General features: G+C 39.3%; 1 long non-coding RNA gene across 1 annotated transcript; it reads left to right on the top strand.

Moving 5' to 3' along the window:
- Nucleotides 1-1848: 1848 nt before the first annotated feature.
- Nucleotides 1849-7730, top strand: LOC107660287 (uncharacterized). The gene is made up of 3 exons (XR_001630986.1): nucleotides 1849-2183; nucleotides 2251-2300; nucleotides 7299-7730. It is a non-coding gene; the product is annotated as an uncharacterized LOC107660287 (long non-coding RNA).
- The last annotated feature ends 16007 nt before the right edge of the window (nucleotides 7731-23737 follow it).

Genomic DNA, 23737 nt, shown 5'->3' with positions numbered 1-23737 from the left:
CTAAATGGCACAGCGGCGGCGGCCGTCAGCGCTCGATAGGGGGATCACGGAGCTTCTACAGGATCCTCTAAACCGCTCGGAGACCCGAATCCCATTAAATCATGTCTTTCTCAGTGGCCTCCCCGTATCCCACCCCACACACACCGCATCCGTGCCTCCTACGCCGCTCCCCTCACTCCTCCACCCTTCATTAGCATCTTGGCATTGTTACCGGCTTCCCGGGGGAAACATCCCACGCAGCTCTGAATGGTTTATCTTCTCGCAGCACAAAGCGGCAGATCGCGGGAGAGAGCGGCTGTGTGTGTGCCCCCTCCCTCCTCTCGCCGGTGTTTGTCAGCGTGTGAGCGGCCTCTCGCTTTCTGAGATCCGGCTCATTTCAACACGCCGCTTTCTGTAGTTCACACGAGAGTCAGATCCAGCGCTCGTCACCTGCGAGTCGGCCCTCACGCGCGCTTCATTGTTCTGAGCCAGTTGTCTTATTAATTTCTCCTAACTGTTTTTGAGGGGGAAGAAGAACAGGCTGTTTTTCATGCACGTTAAGCCATGACATGTTTTCACATTAAATGCATTGAATTGAACGGAAGGTGAATTTACGCTGTTTCCCGTAATGTTATTGCACTGGACTAAAACTTACAGATTTTGCTTAGACTGGGTATAATGACTCGACTTAAAATGTTAGATTTATGTTTGATAATTTTTGTACTTTTTTGGGGATTTCCCCCCCCGACCTTGTCCCACTAGTGGTGTTTAAAAACCTGCTTATAATTCTCCATGTGCTTTATTATTAGCAAATCTTGGATTCAATCTTTTTATCAATGTTTCTCTCGGTTAGCACAGGTTTTGTATTTCTAACTGATTGATTGTAGGCCTCATTTATCTGAGCTTATGCACCTTAGATTTTGATTGCCAAAATTATCCACAAATATGGATGCAGATGACCAGATGTTTTCAATGCAGCCACCCAAATGTTATTTTACAGTCTGATCCATCTCTGTGGCTCTCCAGCCTCCTTCAAACTACACAAATTCCCAAAGTCACCGGTGTGTGATGGAGCAGCTCTACAGATTTCCCATGATGCACCAGTGAGAGTCTGTTGACCCGTTGTGCAGGAAAGAGTTCAAGTTCTCTTTCGCTGGATGCACGCGTTCATCTCGCCCTTCACAACATCCACTCGCCACTGGATTAAGTCTTCATCCTCTTTCAGGAGCGTTTAATTTTCATATGTTCACTCCGGCGGCTTGGAAAAGCAAACAGTCTGAGGCCCATGTGTGATTTCTCTGTCTTTCTTCCCTCCCTCCTCCCTGTCAGTTATAGTTAGCTGCTTATTGGGCTCTACAGCTGAAGATGAGAACGCTTCTGCAAACAGCTGAATATCGAAGAGCGTTTCACGCTTGTTATTGTAGTGTAACTGTCTGCAGATACGTGTCGAGAGCATATTGAGAGGGTCATTACCCGTGAGTCCGTGCCGCGCCGCCGTCTGCAGAGATCAGTCGTATCTCAGCTCTGATATCCAGCATTATGATGCTGTCTGACCTCCGTGATCTCTTCCAAACTTCCAGACTACTTCAGATATAGAACATGAACATCAGAGCCACGGCTTTTATTTGAGAAAAGCACATCAAGCTTTCGATATGGCTCCAGCTTTTATTTCTTTAAGGCCCGATTCAAAGTACATTCATAATAAGTGAACTAATAAGTGCAAATGTATGATAAAATAATTTTGAAATTACAAAAACACAAATTTTTTACAAAAAAAAATATTACAATTATATTTTATATAAATGTACAGTATGTATTTTGTATTATTTTGAGTATACATATATATAGTAAATTGGAGATCGGTGCAAAAGCAAGTCGAATAAAGACAGCAAGGCTTATAATTTTTTCTATTTCAGTATATATTTAATATTTTGAATGTTTTATATTAATATTTATATATTGTGAGGTGGAGATGGAGCAACAGCAAACACATGAAAGCCGGTCTGATGGTTGCTCATGAAAGCAGGAGGTTCGCTCTTCAAAGAGCGCGAGGAAGATGAAGAGCCACATGGAAGGATGAAGGTCCGTCCTGAAAGACCTCCGCTTACGCTGTGAATGACGGCCACAGAAGAGCCGAGGTGTAAAGTGACGGGTTGAAGAGAGATGTCCAGATGACGGCAGCTGCTCTTTGGGAATCTCACCAGGTAAGAGCTGCATGTATTTATAGACGTCTTTGGCATGTTTAATGCTGGGCTCTACTGTGTTTTCCAGGCAGATGGGCACCACATGAAGGCCTGCTCACAACAAGAAGATTTAGTAAGGTAATTACCACGGTGTGTCTAAATACATCAAATAATATGATCTATAGGAGTTTATTAGTTTAAGGCAAAATGCCCTTGAATACCCTACCCTAGGTTATATTCAAATATGCAAATGAGGCATCATGTAATTAAATATGCACTAATTGGCAAACATTTCCAGAACATTAATCTGAACATCAAATGAATCCAGATTCATAACTCTTGTTTGATTTTGGATTTCTCTTTTTCTCACTCCATAAATCAGAAAATACTGTCAACAGACGGAAAACAAACACATCTTCACCATGTTTTCAGGAGTAAATTGTTGTATAAATCAATGCGAATGAGATATGAACAAACCCTCAGGATATAAAGAAGAATAAAACTCTAAAGTTTGGTGTTTGTAAGAGAAAAAACTCTTTAAAGATTCAAATCTACAGAGCAATAAAAGAAACACTTCAATGTGTATTTTGGACGTTTTCTTTCCACTAGTCTGAAAAAACACTTTAAGAAAAGCCAAAGAGCGCAAAATCTGAAAATTGACCAGTGCATGTAAAACTATGTGTTTTTTCCTGTAGTCTCTCGCCTTAATTCAGTCCAAACTTCTTCAATCCTTTGGATTCAAGTCACATTTATTTCTATAGTGCTTTATACAATACTGATTGCTTCAAAGCAGCAACAGGAAAATAACAGTGTTCTACAGAAGACAATAGTGTCATTATTCATGTCATGACACGTAATGTCTTTTATATGTTTCTAGTCACTCTGTGTTTTCCACATGAATGTTGCTCACGATTGTTCACGTTGACGTGCGTGTTTTCTATTTCCGTCCCATCGCTGCTTTCCTGCTCCTCCTTCACCCATTACCAACCGCTTTGATGGCCCAAAGTTCTGCTGCGCATCGAGCCTCCTCCACAGATTTCACTACTCCATCCACCCACCATCCATCCGTTTTTGACTCGGCCCAGGAGGATTATGCCATTCTTCACAGGACGAGATCTCAGCGAGTGGGCAGGAGAGTCAGCAGCGGGCCCCTAATGACACAGCGACACCCACGCACCTCCAAAACCAATTTTACCCTCGCTAAAAGAACAGCCCGCGCACGTTCCCATGCATACAAATGTCCGATCGATGGCAGTCAGCGACTCTCGGCCCGCAGAGATTTAGTGAGCGCCAGATCGATGCGAATGACAGGTGTTAGAACCACCGACCCCTCCAACAACAATCCCTGGAAATCTTGGTTTCCACTCGGCTCTCGTAATCTCATTAGGGACGTGAATGGCTCCCTTTTGAAAGGCGGCGATGCCGGAGAAGAGGAGGGCGGCATGGAGAAGGACTATTGGATTAGAGTAATCCGGGACGAGAGCTTCATTGGAGGGCAGCGTTCCATCTCTTGTGCTGGAGATGCAGATAAGGCCGTCGTCTATTGAGGGCTCGTCAGCGCTCACACTCAGAAGGTGTCTTGCAGAGTAAGCTGACCTGCTTTTGAACAGTCGTGCGTTTGTGAAAGAGGCAGCCATCAGATATATCAAATAACATGATCACAAACGATTCAAAAGCTGGAAGGTGCATCTTTGTACCTTATTTACCTCGAAACGGACATATTAGTACCTTTTGGATGGGTTTGGCCCCAGTTTTTGGTTTACATGAAGTGCAGTCGATAGAAAGTTAACTTGACACATTAACAGCTACAATATACTGCTAGTGAAATCAAAAAATGTACTTGTGAGACGTCATTTCAATCAAAAACCAAGTTCATTTTTGAGTTTTTTCAGCATGCCAACTTTTCAAGTCCGCTCTGGCTGGTAAACACCCCCGAACTACCATTGGTCCGTGCCGATGATGTAATAAGTGGGTGTGGCTCTGGAGCTCCGCCTTCTTGACGTGGAAATCTTCTCCGGTTCTTTTCACCTGTTAAGTTCTTTATGGAAGCATGTTTCTGCCATGGAATAAAAAAAATAAAAAAGTGGCAGAAACAAACAGAATTGTGAGACATAAACTCAGAATTGCTGGATATAAACTTGCATTTTTGTTTTTTTTCTTGTGGTGGAAACAAGATTCCGTAGTCCGTCGAGGTCAGACACAAGTAAAACATGAACTTTTTTGAAGCTTTGAATCAACTGAATCATTTGCTTTGCTAAAAGATTCACTTTTTCAACGCTCTCGAAAGAGCTTGTTGTGTTTGTTTGATTGAGATCTTGGTTAATTAGGCCAATACCAGACTATTAACTACAACTCTTCCTTTTAATTATACAATTGTGACATGAAAAATGTAAATTTATGAAATTCATCCGAGATCAGATAAACACCATATAGAAACTCTCATGGTTTCCATGCCTCGATGCAAATTCTTGAAATTTCGAAACATTTAAAAAGTTACTTAATGAAGCCTCGTTTACTGAAATCACGTGACTCTGAATCACTGGTTTGAAACAAATGCTCGGAAGCATCATGAAGAGGCGTTTCTAAAAGACGCATCTCAAGCGGTCAGAAGTACAAACACGATCACAACGGAGAGCTGCTTACGGTAGACACTGAAGGTGTAATTCTGACTGACACTGTTTATCATGTTTAATAAGGATATATATAATGATTTTAATAAATAAATGTGACCGCAGACGTGCAAATGGCTACGATGCTTTCTTAGCTGCTGCTTTCTCATGTTGTTGAGAGGAAAGCGCATAGCACATATTGACACGTTCATCAGGATGCTTGCTAACAGTAAACCGCTCATTTCCAACTTCTTTTTACCTCTAAGCGACGAGCAATAAGAAGTTTGCCGTGAGCGCATCGGGTCTTCAGTATCTGGTGGTAATTGTGCCGCAGATCGTCTCGGAAAGTTTCACACCGAGTTGAGCAGCTCGTCTGTGCTGGAGATGTGCGGCGCTGAGGACAGCGTGAATAGACAAAAAGGCAGGTGCTGTGACAGCGATTTCTCTGGCAGAGGGTTTTTTGGGATGGAGGGACGGACCTGTCAGCATCTCGGCTTCATAAGAGCCGGCGGGCGCATGAGAGACGCGTGGCATCAGCAGAACCGGAGCGCTGTGCTATTCATTAACGCACATCACGGCTTTGTGTCGTCCTATATGTCCGTCTCCTGGTCATTAAGTCAACCCTCAATGTCAGAAATGTCCAATAGCTGTGGTTGGGTTTGCAACACGAGCTCCAGGTCTGAACCACTGGAACATAATGAAAGTTTTCCGCTGTGTGTTTGCTGGAGAGCCACATATGCATCAAATATGCATTATTTTGCTTCGTTACCGGTGTGTCCGACAGACTGACGATTAGCTGACTCCCACTGAGCATTGATTCTAAGCGTGACACAGCATCTTATGTGATGTATTAGAAAATGGAGCAGAATTTGAACAATTACCTGCATGTAGTTGATATTCAGCAAAATAGTTTGAGCAAAAGTTAGAACTAGAACAAACCCGAACATTGAAGTACAGCTCCAGACACGTGTGCTGCTGCTTTTGCACATGCTAATCTTCAGATCTTGTGCTCTTTTGTCATTGTGTTTGATTGATCTACACTGCCTGCCCAAAACAATAAATTGCACACAATTAATATTCAGCAATAGCACTGATTAAACTGCACTGACACTATCAGATGAGAACAGAACTGAACTGATCTGAAGAATGACTCTGTTGTCATTCTTCTTTTTGATACATTTTTCAGAAAACAAGACTTGGTGTCTGATGTTATCTTGCCTTTAAAGTAAATGTATCTTGATTTAATAATGTTTAGATACTTGTACTTGAAAACGACAAAAAATCCAATCGAATCATTGTTGCCAGAAACATATTAATCACAATCCAATGCTAGCAGTGCGGCACGTCTCAGAGCTTGCCATCATGCCTACTGTAATTAAAGGACTTCCTTGCTTTAGTATCTCAACAAACGGTTCTGTACTCCAGAGTGAATTTGTGGGTGTTATTTGGGCGTTTGTGCCATACGTCTGTCATTGGTTTGTGTCTGTGTTCCCATCATGCTCTTGTCCTGTGCTGGTGGGTTGGTTAACATACGCTCTCTTTCTCTTCTGGAGAGTCAGACGTGATTTAGAAGCAGTTTTTCAAAGCACTGACATCAAATGAGGCCTGGAGCGCTTAAACACATTTCAATAATTCATCAGAACATCTCGCATCCCTGCCAACACCATCAGACCCAGTCTGAGACGCTTATCTAGACCGTAAACCTGGAACCAGCGCTTGGCTTTTGGGTTTAAAGGATCAAATTTGTAAAAAAATTTAAAAATGCCATTCTTCTTACTGGTTCCTTTTTTTTGATGCAGTTTATTCCTGTGTTGAAAACAGTTGTGCTGCTTCATATTATTGTGGAAACTGTGATGCACTACTATTCAAAATTTTGTAAGTATTTTTTTTTAAATAAAAGAATACTTTTATTTATCAAGGACGCATTAAATTGATCAAAAGTGACAGTAAAGACATTTACAATGTTACAAAAGATTTCTATTTCAAATAAATGCTGTTCTTCTGAACTTTCTGTTCATCTGTGAATCCTGAAAAATAAAATGCATCACAGTTTCCACAAAAATATTGTGCAGCACGACTGTTTTCAACATTGATAATAATCCGAAATGTTTCTTGAGCAGCAAATCAGCATATTAGAATGATTTCTGAAGATCATGTGACGGGAATAAATGGCATCTTAAAATATGATCAAATAGAAAACATTTTAAATTGTAATAAATTAAATTAATTTCAATTAAATTACTGTGATCAAATTAATGCAGCCTTGATGAATTTCTTCACAAACATGTCAAATCTGAATTATTCCAAACCTTTGAGTGATAGTGAATCTAAAGAAACTAATTCTAAATCAATAGAAAACATTCATCTATAAGAGTGAGACCCTTGTTTTCTTTACATTTAATGTGCTTTTGCTTATCAGGTGAATGTACTGACGGTGACGCATCTTCACGTGACGTTTGAGTTTATGAGACTCTACAGCTAAATGTTTCACTGAATAAGGACTCAAATGAGTGTCTGTTCCTCACAGAAAACAGCTGAAGATCGACACAAGCGTGTGAAGACCTTCTCAAGACCCTGCAGAGAAACAGGCCGCGTCTACGTCTCAAATTCACTCCACTCTCTGGGTTTGATTGGGACCTCTTCAGGCCGCCGTCGCTGGCGTTTGCATCAGCAGCTTCTATATTAAGCAGCGTGTTGTGTATTAGTTTGTATGATGGAGCGTGTTGGTGCCCACGCTTCGATTGAGACACAGATGGCGCAGTATTTTAGTGGCTGCTGCGTTCGCTGTGTAGGTGTTGAGATTGTACTACATGTACAGAATAACCCCTCCACAGTCTTGGGTTATGTAAAGTTTAACTGCATCTTTGTGTCCAAAAGTTTCAGCAACCAACGAGAGCAGATCATCATGCAAACAATCCTGAGATGAGAGTATTAATGACGTTACTCTACAAATACATCAGATACATTCAGAAGACACCTGTTTTCTATGTGAATCTCTGTTAAACTGTAATGTATTTCTGTGATGCGCAGCTGTATTTTCAGCATCATTACTCCAGTCTTCAGTGTCACATGATCTTCAGAAATCATTCTAATATGCTGATTTGCTGCTCGAGAAACATTTCTGATTATTATCAATGTTGAACACAGTCGTGCTGATGAATATCTGTGTGGAAACTGTGATGCATCACATATTGATAAAAAGTGACAGTAAAGACATTTATAATGTTACAAAAGATTTCTATTTCAAATAAACGCTGTTCTTTTGAACTTTCTGTTCATCTGTGAATCCTGAAAAATAAAATGTATCACAGTTTCAACAAAAATATTACTGTTTTCAACATTGATAATAATCAGAAATGTTTCTTGAGCAGCAAAGCAGCATATTAGAATGATTTCTGAAGATCATGTGACAGGAATAAATTACTTCTTAAAAAATATTCAAATAGAAAACATTATAAATTGTAATAATATTTAAAAATATTACTGTTTTTACATGATTTTTGATCAAATAAATGCAGCCTTGGTGAGCAGAAGAGCCTAAAAACATTAAAAAATATTAACAATAAAAAATTATTCCATGCAGAAGAATATGATTGATCATCTGTGTGAATGCTCATATTTTCCGCTGTACTTCTCCTTTAAACGTGCTCTATATGTGGCTGTTGTCGTGGGTCAGATGAGTCCCAGTCGCTCGTATCAGAGCAGAAACAGATCTTCTGTGGCTCTTTGGGCCATTTTCTGTGTAATGACGCTTTGGCTGTTCTGTGTGTCTCTCAGGTGCTGGAGGAGCGTCGGGGGGGTCCAGAGACACAAAAGCTGAACCCCCCATCGCACGGCAGAAACACTGCTAATTGTCTTTTCCGTCCCGTGAGCTTGTCTCTCCAAAGGCCAGCGACGCTTATGGATTTTCTCGAATGTCATCATAGTTTGGGTTCCTGAGGCAGAGCTACAAATCTACAGACAGCGAGCGCCTTGTTTATCTGCTTACCGCCAACCAGGCCATTATCTGTACGATTCAATGGACAGAATGCTTGCAAGACTCCATCAGAGCCACTGCCAGAACACAGTCAATGAGCGATGCTTTAACAGAAATCCACAATCAGTTACATGCATGCTGTTATTGCTCAGGCGCTTCACGGTACGCAGTCAAACACATTGGCTTTGTTACATACATACAGTGTCTCTGCATCACTTTGACTGTTCTCTGGAGATCACACCTGCTTGCATGCCACTATTGGGTGAGTATGTGCAATGCCTGCTTGCTATTGGTCAAAGTACTTCAGTCATTACCTTCAGCAGATATGAAAACAATAGGAAAACAAAGCAAAACCCGGACACAACAAAACACCGTTTTCAACTAAAAACTGAAAACTTTACATGCATTTTGGCCGTTCATGTACACAACATCAGCACGTTGGGGGCCTGGAAATGCACTTTTCAAAACGGGTTTCAAAGTGCATGTGTTTGAAAACAGCATGACTATTGTGCGCATAATCAGACTCTTCTAACTCAAACTTTAAATCTTGTAGATTTCCAATAAAGTCTGAAAGAGTCATGTGACCATGGCGTAGTTCATTTATAGCCAAAGTTTAGCTTTTTACTTTTTCCAGTTGTATTTTGGCTTCAGAAGTTGTTCATTTGTGAAGATGATGAACAAAACATGCAAGAATAAACTTTTTCTCAAAGAGCTCATTTTCTGCAATCACCCAAAAGCCAATGAGAAAATCATATAGGGTTTTTGTTGAAGGAACCAGAGTGATCATTAATAACAATATAGAGAGTCATTTACAGAGCAGAAGCAGATCAGTTGGGTTTGATGGGTGAGGTATATAGTCTGTTGTTTAATGAGGTTTTCTCTCTTTCTTCAGCGTGAAAGTTCAGGAAGCTCTTCTCTCCCAGAAACGTTGCTTTGGTCGGTCATCTGAGGAGAAGCTCTGCAGGCCTGACACACACACTCACACACGGCTCTGTGATTGACACTGGAGCCGCTGCGTTATTGTCTCTGCGTGGGTTAAAAATACAATGCAGCTGCAGTGTCGCCACGGCGATAAGGGCCGTCCAATCAGATGTCTCTCGGCTGCCAGGATGTTAAAGAACACAGAAAGAGTTGGGGTTCTGCTGCCAGCGGCACATCAGCCGCACGGAGTGAGAAAGGCACGCTGTTTATAGCGTTTCTCTGCTGCTCTCAGACTAATATTTAGGCCTGCATTTAAGATCTATGTATTTGAATTGCATAAAAACTTCCATATGTTTGGATTATGCAATTTTAACATGAACTAATGAACTTGAAGAGATGCATATTTGTCAGTCATACATAAATAAAAGAGGTCAGATTTCTGCACCAGTGTTTTTTTGTTTGTTTGTATCATTGAGATACCAAAGTTAATTTTATTAATATTTTTATTTTCCTTTCTGATTTTAGTGTTAGTTATTTTAGTGCATCAGGTGAAACACATATACACACATTTTATTTCAAGTATCAAAACATGGCATTGTTTATTGTTAAATATTTTCAACTATTTGATTTCATTTAAATAACCATGTTTATTTATTTAAATGCATTTATTCATGTCATGCTTAGAATCACCCTAGATCTGTTTTTAGATAGAAATGTATTTACTAATGATAAATATATAACCTGGTTATTGAGTATTTAAAACACATTCATTATTCATTTATTAGTTCCATTACAGAAATCTGACCGGTTTCATTTATGTTTGGCTGACAAAAATATGCATCACATGAAGTTTAGTAGTTTGTTTATATTAAAACGGTGTAATCCAAATGGGGTTTATAAGCAATTCAAATGCATAATTCTTCAGTTTAGGCCTAAATGTTGTTCTGATGGTGTACAGGTAGCAGGAAAGTATCATGACACTTCCTCTGAATGTTCGACTGAGTAACTCGCGGAGGCTGTGTGTGTTCGGTGCATGTTCTCGACACGTCGTGTGTTGAGCGTTTTATCTCCAGGTTACAGATGCATCTGTGTTGTTCAGGGCTGGATTGATTACATCTTCCCAAACATCCAGCAGACATGGGATCCGCATTGAGCTGCTCTGTGCTTTCAGATGCGGCGAGATTCATTCAGCTGAGGTTAAAGGTCAGCGCTTCCTTTCAGATGCTCAGCTTTGGCATCTGTGCATGAACGTTGCTCGCGCTGTAATACTTGTGAACGCTGGGCTCTCAGAAGTCACACTTCATCCGGCGGCGTGCGGGAGATAAAGCACTATTCTGAGCTCGGGTGGAAGGTCTTTAAGACGAGGACGTGGGTTTCTCTGTAACACGAGCGGGAAACCAACATCCAGAGTAGCCTTGAAAGATGAAAGCGCTCTGTTTGTGAAGGAAATGGCTTTTTCTGTCGTCCTCGTCTGAAACTAGGGTTGATGTACCAGTCACCTTGTCCTTCGGTTTGTTAACCGTCTGTAAACCAATCTGAACTGTGAACATTCCTAGTGATCTTTAAGATTATAATGCTCGGATTATTTTGAGCTTGACTCTCACTCCAGAAATACGTGGGAAGCCGCATGGTGTTTTTCTCCAGAATGTCTTGTTATATTTTCCAGGAGTTCAGCCGTGTCAGTACTGGCAGAAAACAGCAGCTCTTCCTCATTTAACACAAAACAAAAAAAATACATTTCTGTCATATTTTATGTAATATTCCTCATATGCTGGTTATTTTTTTCATGGAACCAGCATAGACCCCCAGTAATTAGAAATGGCCTAATTGTCCACCTCAATATTTGATGTTTGACAATATTTGACAAATATTTAAAAGTTACATTTTTAGGATGTTTATGTGTCGAACAGTGCTCATTAGTGTCGAAACGAAGGCCACTCAAATAAAAAGGCGTGCTTTATTCTGTTCAAAGAAACTGAGCACGAATTCCATCTTGGCTCTTTCGTGGACACTATATCATCATATAGCCTATAAAAGACATTCTCCTCTTCTTCAGATTCTTCTTTTGTGAATAAACTGTGATATAGTTGATGTTTGGTGAGCGACTGCTGTAATATAAAGCGTGATTTGTCATTTAGGACAGCCCAGGCCCGTTAATTACACCGCGCGGTAGCTGGGGCGTCGTACGGGAGAGCAGGAGAATGTCACAATCTGCATTTTTATGGTCCTGTAACTGGTGCTACACCTCCGATGGGAAATCAGCAGACCTCTAATGGCACAAGAGAAGCTGCTTTCCTGCGCTGATGATCGCTGTAGCCGCACCATTTGCCCAATGTCTCCATCATACAGACGTGAGAAAAAGATGCAAATCGCATCAACTAAAAACGCCAATTAAAGCCAATCCAGGTGTCAAATGGAAGCGTTAGGCCCCGATTAGACAGAACGCATTTTTTGCAGTGAGAAGCGCCTTTTTAAAATAGTTTTCTATTGGCAGTGAGTGTTTTGCATGCTGTTTATGCGCCCCGGGTGCCTCACGTTTTTGTAGGAGCGCTCAAAAAAATCTACTCTGAGCAGTTCGCATTTTTTTCCCATTGTCCAATCAAATGCATGGAGAGGCGGGCCTTCCGTTGTGGTGACGGAAGTTTACAGTTGCTGGGAACGTCTGGAGACTGCAATGATGGAGGAGAAACGTGTGGTGGCTCGCGCCATACATATGAAAGGAATGTGGCATCTTCGAATATTCATTGATTATTATGGTGAATGACGTCAAGGCATATGGGTGAGACTTCTGGTTCATTAGCCGCTATAGGGAAATAACGAGAAGAATAACAAAGTCCAGTAAACGGTAAAACTGTTTGCACTACAAACCAGTGTGTTCGTAATTAAGATAATACGTTAAAATAATATGGTAAGAAACACCAGTTTGCAACATCAAGCAGCAAAACGAGCTGTTTTGTACAGCTAAAAAATAGCTGGAAGCGGATGAGACCGGAAGCCAGACACATTCAATTTACAAATGGCTGCGCCCGCTCTTAAGGTGGATAGCGGCCCATAGAAACAGTCGCTAATGAGGCATCTACTTATACATATCCATGGCCGTCGCAGATTTTAATCTTTGATTAGACTGACAGCTGATTCGGTGGTTGCCTAGCAACATAAAAAAAAAATGCAGGGCACTGCTCTTTTCTAAATTAAAAAAAGTCAACCAAAAATAGGCAGTGCGATGCGCCTCGTGTCTTCAAACCTGAAAAACGCATTCTGTCTGATCGGGGCCTTAAACTCCACGTGACTGACGCGTGCTGTTGCTATGGTTTCCAGCGGCTCTATACTGTAGATCATTGTTTAATGTTTAATGACAAGGTTAATGAGGTACATGTGTGTCTTGTTCTTTGTAATGATGATTTTATTGTTTATGTTGCTGCTGCTCAGATTAAACCAGGAAAACAAGGAAAGATCTGGTTCTGCTTGTTAGCAGTCATGATACACTTCTTAACTTATTTTTAATATAGTTTTGCAGCAAGCTCTGGAATAAAACAAGTATTTGGTATTTGCCATTAGCTGGATTCAAATTAAAGCCAGTATGTGCGCAGCTGCTTTTACAGATAAAGACCGCACACTGATTTGAACAGTTTTACCTGCCATATTGACTGCAGACTGGAGCTGACAGTAATTAATGAGCTCCAGCACATAATTAATCAGCTGCTCGGTTTATAAATGAGGTGAGACTGTCATTCACAGAGAGCAGAGAGCAAAACATGTGCTGACCGCCGCTTGACCGTCGATCTGTCCTTCTGAAACTCACACAATATTAGATCTGTTCCTGAACCTAGCACTCCTGATGCAAAGACTGTTTCTCAAAGAATAGCTCAGTCTGTTTAAAATGGACCGCTACATCCAGTGCTCGTATTTATTTGATGCTTATTAGAGCTGCATCGTATGGAAGCCCGTTTCTATAGAAGCTTTTTATCTCATAATTCTGATTTTTTTCATGCAATTGTGAGATACAAACTCACACTACTCAGAAGAAAAAGAACTCAGAATTGCGAGATGTAAACTTTATCACAATTCTGACTTTTGTTCTCTAACTTGCCAGAAAAAACTCAGAATTGTGAGATAAAAGGTTACATTTATTAGTCCGTCGTGGAAATGGACTTCCATTAATATCAGACCTGTGTAAGTCAAGCCTTTCATGATGTGCATCGTACGGAGCTGCTGCTTATGAGGAGTGTTGAGGAGGTTCTGGATATGATCCAGATCTAGCGCTGGAGTTCAGGATGCTGTTGTGTGACGCTCAGATGCTGTGATCCTCAGACTGTCACAGGGAATGATCTGGAGAGCTGTAATGGAAATGTGTTTTAAATCTGAGTGTTGCACCTGCTGACCTGTTCTAATGAACAATCACTTCCTGTCAGATCAATCTCAGAGAATGTAGTCCAGGGTCGTGTTCTGGTCATCATGGCAGCCGCTGGTTCATTGGCTCACAGCCCGGTGCTGGTGATGCTAACAGATGTCTCCTCACCACGGTGGACGGGCGACAGAATGACCCTTTACTGCGGGACATCAGCAGACGCGGCCAGGTGAGACACACAGACGAGGACATACAGTACATCCTGCCTCATGGCACTCAGGACGATTTCACTTGTACTTTAAACACCCGTGTGTGTGTGTGTGTGTGTGTTTGGTTTGTTAAAGAGTGTTGACACGATGAATACGTGTGAGCAAACACTGATGAAGAGTTCATCTTTATTTATTCACATCCTCTACCTATCCTAGTGTTATTTTAGTATCATTATAGCTTTTGTTAATATTCACAATTCGATTTTATTTTTATATTTTCAGTTTTCACTGTAATAATGCATAAGGGTGAGTAAATGCTGACAGAATGATCATTTATGGGTGAAAGATCTCGTTAAGACACTGGTATCATTTGGTATTGGATAATGATAATGAAGTTTTCAGAATGATGCTTCTCATGTTTGAAACTCAGATTCAGATCCTGCTTGACATCAGTGAGGCGAGAAACACTGATATCACAAACTCAACTGCTTTTCTGCTGTTTTATCAGAAGAATGTATGCGTTTGTTCCCATTCGGTTCATCATGCGTCTCCTCTGTGGTGATGTCAGGAGTCAGGACCGCTGAGGAGCAGCCTACATTCGTCTCCTTGAGCGTCCCGCGCTGGCTGTGAATGCTGAGGACGTTTGCACCTTCAGGGTCCGCTAGCTCTGCGTCTCTCCAAACGCCACTGACACGCCACATATGAGCCGCTGGGCTTTTGGGACGTCGCCCACCTTTGAATTACCTCTGTGCACATGCAAAGAACACGCTTAGAGGAGCAGAAGTGTAGACTGCTGAACACGAGACTTGGAGCAATCTGCCACTGAACCTCAGAGAGGAGAAGACTTTGACTGATGAAGCTGCTCATGTGCTTTGAGATGAAGGAAGATGGTCAGTGACGGTGTATTTTTGTAAGTTCACATCACTCTGGATCCTTTATCAAAAACACAGCAGGTTTTTCCATTGGCTTTTGGATTGTTGCAGAAAATAAGCTCTGTGACCAACAAAAGTTTATGATTCTTACATGTTTGGTTCATCATGATAATCACAAATGAACATGAATTTTGAAGCCTAAATCAGTCAGCAGAAGTAAAAAGCTAAACATAGTCTATAAACGAACCACACATGACTTTAATGTCACCAACATGAAGCTTTGACAACTCTTACAGTCTTTATTTAAAAACAGTTTGAGTTAGAACAGTTTGATTTTAAAGACAATGAGTGAGTAGATGAGTTTACCTGTTCGGTTTAATGACGTTTAACGTCCCCAACAACCTCTGTAGTGCCATTAGACACTTTTTCAAAACTACTAACAGGATTTCTGCAGGTTTTAAAGAGTCTTCATTCACCCGTCTACAAATTAAGGCCCAAAAAGCTCTTAAATTCATAAAGTCGTGGCATTAAATGTTGCATGCACTGCAAAAATTAACATCTTCCTCAGTATTTCTGTCTTGTTTTCTAAACATCCTTAAATCAAGACACATTTACTGGTGATGCAAAATGAAGATATGAAGTCTTGTTTTCTGAGAAATTGATCAAACGAAGTGAGTTTATGCTTAAAACAATAACAAATATCTGCCAATGGGGAATGAAACCCTGATTTCCCTTTGAATTAGTGAATGCATCGGTAGATATTTGTTCCTGTTTTAATCATAAACTCACTTCAATTTGACCAATTTCTCATAAAACAAGACTTCTTATCTTCTGTTGTTGTGCTTCTCCAGTAAATGTGTATTGATTTATGAATCTTTAGACATTTGAACTAGAAAACCAGACAGAAATATTGAGGAAGAGTGTGATCGGAAGATACAGGAGAAGTGTTTGACAGCTATTCAAGCCTTAAACTTTATTTTTATTGTGTTCCATTCAATATTGCAAAATTTAGATCCATAAAACCTGCAGAGTAAAAGCTTAAAAAAAAATTCACAAGCGTTTATTACTGATGTACGTGTCTTAGATACACTGTAATCGCCGTAAAAAAACTGCCAAATTTTGACAGTAACATGCTGTTTTCCATTAAACCCAGTGCATTCTGGGTAATATTTATCATTTTCGAGAAAGTATCCTGCTGCTATATATCATGAATTAACAGTGTTCAGAGTCGACACTCAGAGGCTGTTTCAAATCACACCCTACACCCTCATTCACTATTCCCTACATGAGTTTACTAATAGTCCACCTGACAGACAGAATGAGAACTAATGAGTGAATTCAGACGCTGATGAACAGCTGCTGTTAACGAGCAGAATCACTGAAGAAAAGAGAAACAAGACAAACACAAGAACTACAGCTGACTTCAGGCACAGCCTTAGATGAAATCAACTGAAGATTTAAACAATCAACAAACAGCTTCACCAGCTTCACGCTTTACTAACCAGACTGACTTTATTTCTATCAGACGTCTACAGAAGATCTTATTGAGAATGAACAGAGGTTTAGATGATGATGCTTTATTGTTACGTTTGATGTTACCATTGTGGAGATCAGTGTTTGCATTAGTTGGGCTCCTGACCCTTGACTTTTAAACATTAGATCAATTGTTTTATCTGTGTCTTTATGATACAGTTGTTGCAGCGAAAGTATTATGGTTTGTCAGGTGATGTTGGCTGTTTCTAGTCATCATCTGCTAGACTGACTTAGAGTCTCGCTGGACTTATTCGCAGTCTGATTATGTGAGTGTTTTATATTTTTTGGTTTTCCTTGTGAGTTACAGCATGAGATTGAGCAGTGCTGTGACAACCAGAAAATAAGGATTTAACCATTTTGGGTTTAAAACATTTTTAACTACCATGTCATTAACACTCAAAGAGAGACATCAAGAATCAGCATATGAATCTCAACAATGGTGACAATCAAAAGCTTCATGCTGCAATGCATGCTGGGTACCACCCATTACTCCCAGCATGCATTGCGGAATGAATGAATTATGCTGCTCAATAGTTTCTTGAATTCTTACTATGTGCTTGTATTTTTGCTTTTGTGTTGAGTTTTCGTAGCATGTTTTGTGATGTTCAGAACTGCTCTGTTTATTTATTTTTTTAATGAGTAATGTGTTTTAACGGTCTTTCATAACTGATGGCTCAGCAGCGCTTGTTCTTCTGCTCTAGTATCAATATTCAATAAGAGAAGAAACACTGGATAAAATCAGTGAATCAGGAGCATGAGAATGATTGTTTTTATCAACCTATAAACAACAATACCTGACTTTCAGAACAAACATGTTTCAAAAACACGTCGTTACAGAAGCCAAAGAAAGTCAAGGTTCAAGAGCCCAACTAAAGTAAGCGCAGATCTCTATCATGGTCGTGAAAAAAAAACATCTAAACCTCTGTAACTCTCACTAAGATCTTCTGTAGACGTCTGACAGAAATAAAGTCAGTCTGGTTAGCAATGAGTAAAGCTGGTGAAGCTGTTTTAGAAGTTGTTTAATCAGATCTTGAGAGATTTAATGTCTTTTATTTCAGTTGATTTCATCTAAGGCTGTGGCTGAAGTCAGTTGTAGTTGTGTTTCTCTTTCATTCAGTGATTCTGCTTGTTATCAGCAGCTGTTCATCACTAATGCTCAATCAGCACTTGATTAATCACAGAATGATCTCGTTAACTTCAGCTCTGCTTCACTCTGTAGTGTGCACACATTATAAGTGTTCGTTTAAAACTGAGGATTTTGCTGTGGGGTTTAAAGGGTTAAAGATGTAGTAATTTAACAGTAATTAACTGTAGTTAATTTACGGCAACACACTGTAGAAAAACAGTAACATGCTGGCAACCAGAGCTGCCAGTAGATTACCGTTAATTCAAGGAAAAAACAGCAGTATACTGTAAAACATAACAGTCAGATTTACCAAACAAAACAAGTTAATTTCACTGAAATATTAGTGAATGTTCATAGAAAAAAAGTTATGCAAAGTCATGAACTGATAAGGAGAGTAAATATTGAACTGAACTGTATTAATGTGTTTTTGCAGAAGAGAGCTCTGTTAGTTTAATGTAGTTTTGTGGTCCACCATTGTGCTGGAGAGTAAATGATGAGCCACAAACACTGATGCTCAGCTGCTTTATTTAAAGACAGTAACTGTGCAGCTGCTGATTCAGTGACCATCTCTTTATTAAGCATTTTAGTACATAAATGTGTACTATTGCTAGTTAATGACATTCTACAAAGATTTGAGTAAAAGTCATGTTTTGGTTTTGGTTTTATATTAAGAAGTATTTCTTCTTAGTGGACTCAAATGAAATAAGTTCACTGTACTAACGCCATAGCTTTTTTTAACTCGTACGGTTTGAAGCAATCGGTTTCCAACATGAAATGAGTTACCACATGGTATAATCACGGTAACATACTGTAAAAATGAAGAGCTGTAAATTAACAGTACAATGCTGGCAACCACAGCTGCCAGTAGAGTACCGTTATTTCACAGCGCAATTTTTTATAGTGTAGGGTAAAACGTGAAATATCATGAGCTTGTGTTAAACACAGACTTTATTTCAGACTTTTAACCAAAAAACTCATTCAGAAAACCCATTGACTTCAGGACAGTGAGCAAATCCAGCTGGTTCTCCAGAAATCCTCAGCGCCTGAGTCTCTCGCTGTGCGATCTGATTGGAGTCTGAGGGCTGCTATATTTAGGAGCCTCTTCCCGTTAATTGGAGGTGAGGAACGCGAGCGTGTGGCAATGTTCGTGAGGGAGGTGAGATTGCACACACGTTTTTTTTTTTCTCTTCTTTCTTGCTTTTTTCCGCACCTTCCTGGCATGCCATTACCGGCGTGTCGAGGAGATTAGTTTGGCGTGGAGGTTTGCTCACACACGCTGCGCTAATACAACAAACCTGCTCTCCTTCTGTTTGAAGCCGCAGCCGCTAGAGGAGAATGTGCTGAAGTAAGTGAAGCGTCGTCTTTAGTGCTTCTGCTGACTGACCCGTGATTCCTGAAGCACTGAGCAGAGTTCAGAGAGAAACGGTTCATCACTGTGTAGCACGAGACACATTCAACAACCTGCTGATATAAGAGCGATCCTTCAGTTAGAAGAACTTCCCTGATTCAAAGATTTGAAGCAGCTCTTGTGCATTTAAAGAGTAGAGCTTTTTATTGCATCTTTAATTGCTTTTTTAGTTTAAGTGTTGAAAATTGGAGTTTGACTATTTTTTCTACACCTAAATGTTTAAAAAAAAAATTTAATTCTACTTTGCACTCCTCTCAAGAACTTAAAAGCAGGGTTATTATAGTTAACTAAAACTAAAGCCATAAAAACTTTTCTATACTTAAAATAAATGTTAACTTAAAACATTAAAAACATATTTTATTTCAGCTAGTTTCAAAGGCGACATTTCTCATATTAATTTAGTTTAACTTGATGTACTAAAATAACTAGAAATTAAACTGAAATCAAATAATATGAACTATATAAACATTCAAAACTAAAAAACTAAAAGAAAAGGACAAAAACAACTAAAATGAACAAATCAGAAAATAATTCAATCTGATTCAGAATATCAACAAAAACTATAATAGTATCTCAATAATTCTAAAATAGCACTAATTAAAAGTCATGTTGCCATTGTGTATAGTATTTGTAATTCTTTTGCATACTGACGATTTGAAAGAACTGCTGATTTTTGTGTAAATATTGTTTTGTTGTCATGGAAATGAGTTTGAAGATCAGAAACAATGCAGAACAACTTTATTACACTGTCAAAAAAACAGTTGTTTTCAAAATTGTAAATAAAATAAAGATTATTGGAGTGTTTTACAAGAAAATACCCTTTCAGTCTTTCTGCTTCAAAATTCCGAATATTGCACATGTTCAAATCAATGCATTACTTGTTTCTACACCAGTGTTTTCAGTGTTGATGTCTGGTTAGTATGAATTTTTAGATGGGCAGGTTATAAATGTTACATTTTAGCATTAGAATTCTAGATTGTTAACTTGAGTTTGTGATGATTTCTGCTGTCGTAGTCGAATGATGTTTTGTGTGAGGAACAGACTGGAACTGAAGCTGTTATTCACTCACTATCTTCTCTTCTGCTCAAATCTCAGTGTGGTCACATGACACACCAGAGCCAATGGCGTCAGACGTGGGAAGGGCACTTTTTAATTTGATTTTGACTGAAGTGCGAATGAGACGTGTGATCCTGTGCTTCTGGTTTTAATGGGTTTTGTGTCGTTTAAGTAAAGGCGACAGCTTGTTATTTAAAGCGAGAGCTTCACTCTGCCTGTCTTCAGCGAAGCTGATTTTATTGAGAGCTGAAGAGGGTTTTGTCGAGTGCTGGCTATGCGGCGCAGTTAGTCCTGACTCTGGCAGGGTGGCAGTAATTGCAGACGCCTCTGATTGCCGCAGGTACAGCTCCGCTCGCTCTCCTCCTCATACCGGCGCTGCTTTGTCTTTCTGCAGGTCATGTATAACACATCTGATCTCTGAAGGACAGTGGGCGGAGTTTATCTGTCTCATTTGCATGCAGTCTTTCCTCTGCGTTATTAAATGCGCTCGACTGCTTTCCAACTTTTCTTCTAATCTTTCATTTTTTCTTATTGCAGCCCACTGAAATGTTCTGCCGAAAGCTAAACGAACTGTAACGAACTATAAATCAAACGGTCACACACACTTGAACACTCTTTGAATTGTTTTTTATAAAACATATAGTTCCGGTGCTTGATTCTGATTGGCTGAGCCATGTTCAAAGCTGTTGTAAATGACTCTGCAAAGTAACATACACCTTTGTTTACGTTTGTGTGTTGCTCGGCAACCACTTTGTTGCCACCAAACAATGTAGCTCCTCAGAATCAGTTGTGGTGGCAACAAAGTTGCCAGTTTTCGTGTAATGATTGCAACGTTATTTAAAGGTTACAAAAACGTTTCTTACAATGTTCTACTAACTTCACCCCAAATGTAACGTTATTTGAACATTTAATTGTAATATTCTAATAGCGTCTAGTTTCCTTGTCGTGATTATAACGTTGTTTAAAGGTTAGAAAAACATCTCTAAGAACATTTATCAAGTAGAAATAAAATCATGAGGTTTTGAGGAGGAATGCTGATCTCAGAGCGTTTTCTCTCAACGTCATGAGAACGTTTATCAAATATTAATAAAGTTATTAAAGCGTTCCAGAAACATTGCGTTAATAACATTGTCATAACATTTATATCACTTTTAAAGAGCGTTTGTAAAAGTTGTGAGCTGGTTTCAGTGGTTTGCTGGCCTCCCATCCTGGTAAAACTAGTATTCAACTGGTTTACCAGCCTAACTAATTGATAAGTGCCTGTTAACCATCAAACTAGACTAGCCTGACTAGTGAAAACCATCCAACTAAGACCATCAAACCACCTTAGGCTGGTTGTTTTCAGCATGAATGTATTTTTCAGTAACACTTTATTTTGATAGTCCACTTTAGTCTCTCTACTAACTATAACTAAGTTGTCCACTCCACGTCAACTAGCAGTCAATAGAGTATTAGTGACTGTCTGCTTAATATCTGCGCACTGTATTTTAATAGACATTCAACTGACTATAAGTGACTTTGCAACTACATGTCGACTTATTCTACTAACCCGAAGCCTCACCGAACAGTCTACTAATACTCTAATGTGAGTTAGTTGACAACCATCAAACTAGACTAGCCTGACTAGTGAAAACCATCCAACTAAGACCATCAAACCACCTTAGGCTGGTTGTTTTCAGCATGAATGTATTTTTCAGTAACACTTTATTTTGATAGTCCACTTTAGTCTCTCTACTAACTATAACTAAGTTGTCCACTCCACGTCAACTAGCAGTCAATAGAGTATTAGTGACTGTCTGCTTAATATCTGCGCACTGTATTTTAATAGACATTCAACTGACTATAAGTGACTTTGCAACTACATGTCGACTTATCCTACTAACCCGAAGCCTCACCGAGGCTACTAATACTCTAATGTGAGTTAGTTGACATGTAGTAGTTAGTAGAATGTGTAAAGTGGACTATCAAAATAAAGTGTAACCTACATTTCTTTCTGTAACGTCACTAAAACCCTGAAACTGAAATAAATGAAAGTTTTTGTAATTTGCTCTAACAGTGACTTTGACTGGTTCAGATGCGGGCTGGGATTGTATAAATATCACACAATAGTGTTTGCTGCTGAGCTCGCTGTAGCGCTGTGAGCGAGAGATGGCACCCAGACTTACACCTTCATAAAAATAACCCTGCTTCTGCTTTAGAAGGTGTAAATTAGTGAAAAGCGCTCATGCCATCTGTGCTGCTTCTCTGGTGAGTTTGTGAATCTCGTGTGTGTGTGTGTGTGTGTGTGTGTGTGAGTGTGTGTGTGTGTCACCTGCAGTACAGAGCTGTTCACAAGATGCATGTGCAATAATGAGCTCTTATAGAGTATCCCGTTACTATTCTAATGTAAGAAACCACTGCAAACGATTGTGTGTGAGAGAATTGTTTAAATGAATTAAATCAAATAAATCACAAACAATTTCTGACCTTTTTACAAATTAGGGTTTCTGTGAGCCTTAAAAAGTTAATTTGCACTTCCACAAAGTCTTAAGTTCATAAAATTAATAATAATGAATATCTTCCTCAGTATCTTTGTCTTGTTTTTCAAAAGAAATATCTAAACATCCTTATATCAAGATACATTTACTGGAGATTCAAAAGGAAGACATGAACTCTTGTTTTCTAAGAATTTAAACCAAAAAGAAGTGAGTTTATGATTAAGACAAGAACAAATATCTGTCAATGGAGAATTAAATCTTGTTTTCCCTTTGAATTAAGTAGATTTTTCTGAACCCATCAGTAGATATTTGTTCTTGTTTTAATCATAAACTCGCTTCATTTTGATCAACTTTACCTAAAACTTCTTATTCTTCAGTAATTTTGCTTTTCCAGTAAATGTATCGTGATTTTTGAATCTTTGGACATTTTCACTGGAAAACAAGAAAAAAATACTAAGGAGCAGTAAAAGTTACTTTCATATTCTAGTGATTGAGAAATATTTAAACCTTGAATTATAAAGTAATGCCGATCTGTTGGAAGTGGTATTTTCAAACGCTGAAGTGTTCCTAAAACTCATTTTTTCCTCCCTAGACATTTACATGTAGAGAACCTAATGACATTTGGTGTTCCCTTCATTATATTCCCAATTTGTTTTTATTGGTCTTTAAAAAAGGTCTTAAATTTACCTTCATTAAACCTGCAGAAGCCCTGACAAACCCGTTTGACCGATTAGATCAAAAGAACAACTGATTCACGAATAGATTTAGTGAAAGTGCTTCACTGCATAGTGGTTCAAACAGGTTCTGTTCACCATACACTGATTTAATGTGAATATGTTTGCCTCTCCTGTAAAAAAAATGAATAAGTAAACAGAGCCAGCTGAAACACTCAAAACTGTCGTGTCAATGTGGTCTGACTGAAATATTACAGCAGACATGGAAGGTGTTTAATGTATTTTTTCCTCCGAGTGAGTGTGAATGTGGATGTCTAGGAAAGCCTGTAGTTGTAATCATATATTTATTGTAGTATTATTTCAGTA

This window comes from Sinocyclocheilus anshuiensis, unplaced genomic scaffold (assembly GCF_001515605.1).
Source record: "Sinocyclocheilus anshuiensis isolate Anshui unplaced genomic scaffold, SAMN03320099.WGS_v1.1 scaffold1269, whole genome shotgun sequence".
NCBI lineage: Eukaryota > Metazoa > Chordata > Actinopteri > Cypriniformes > Cyprinidae > Sinocyclocheilus > Sinocyclocheilus anshuiensis.
This window is presented reverse-complemented; position numbering and strand designations above follow the sequence as displayed.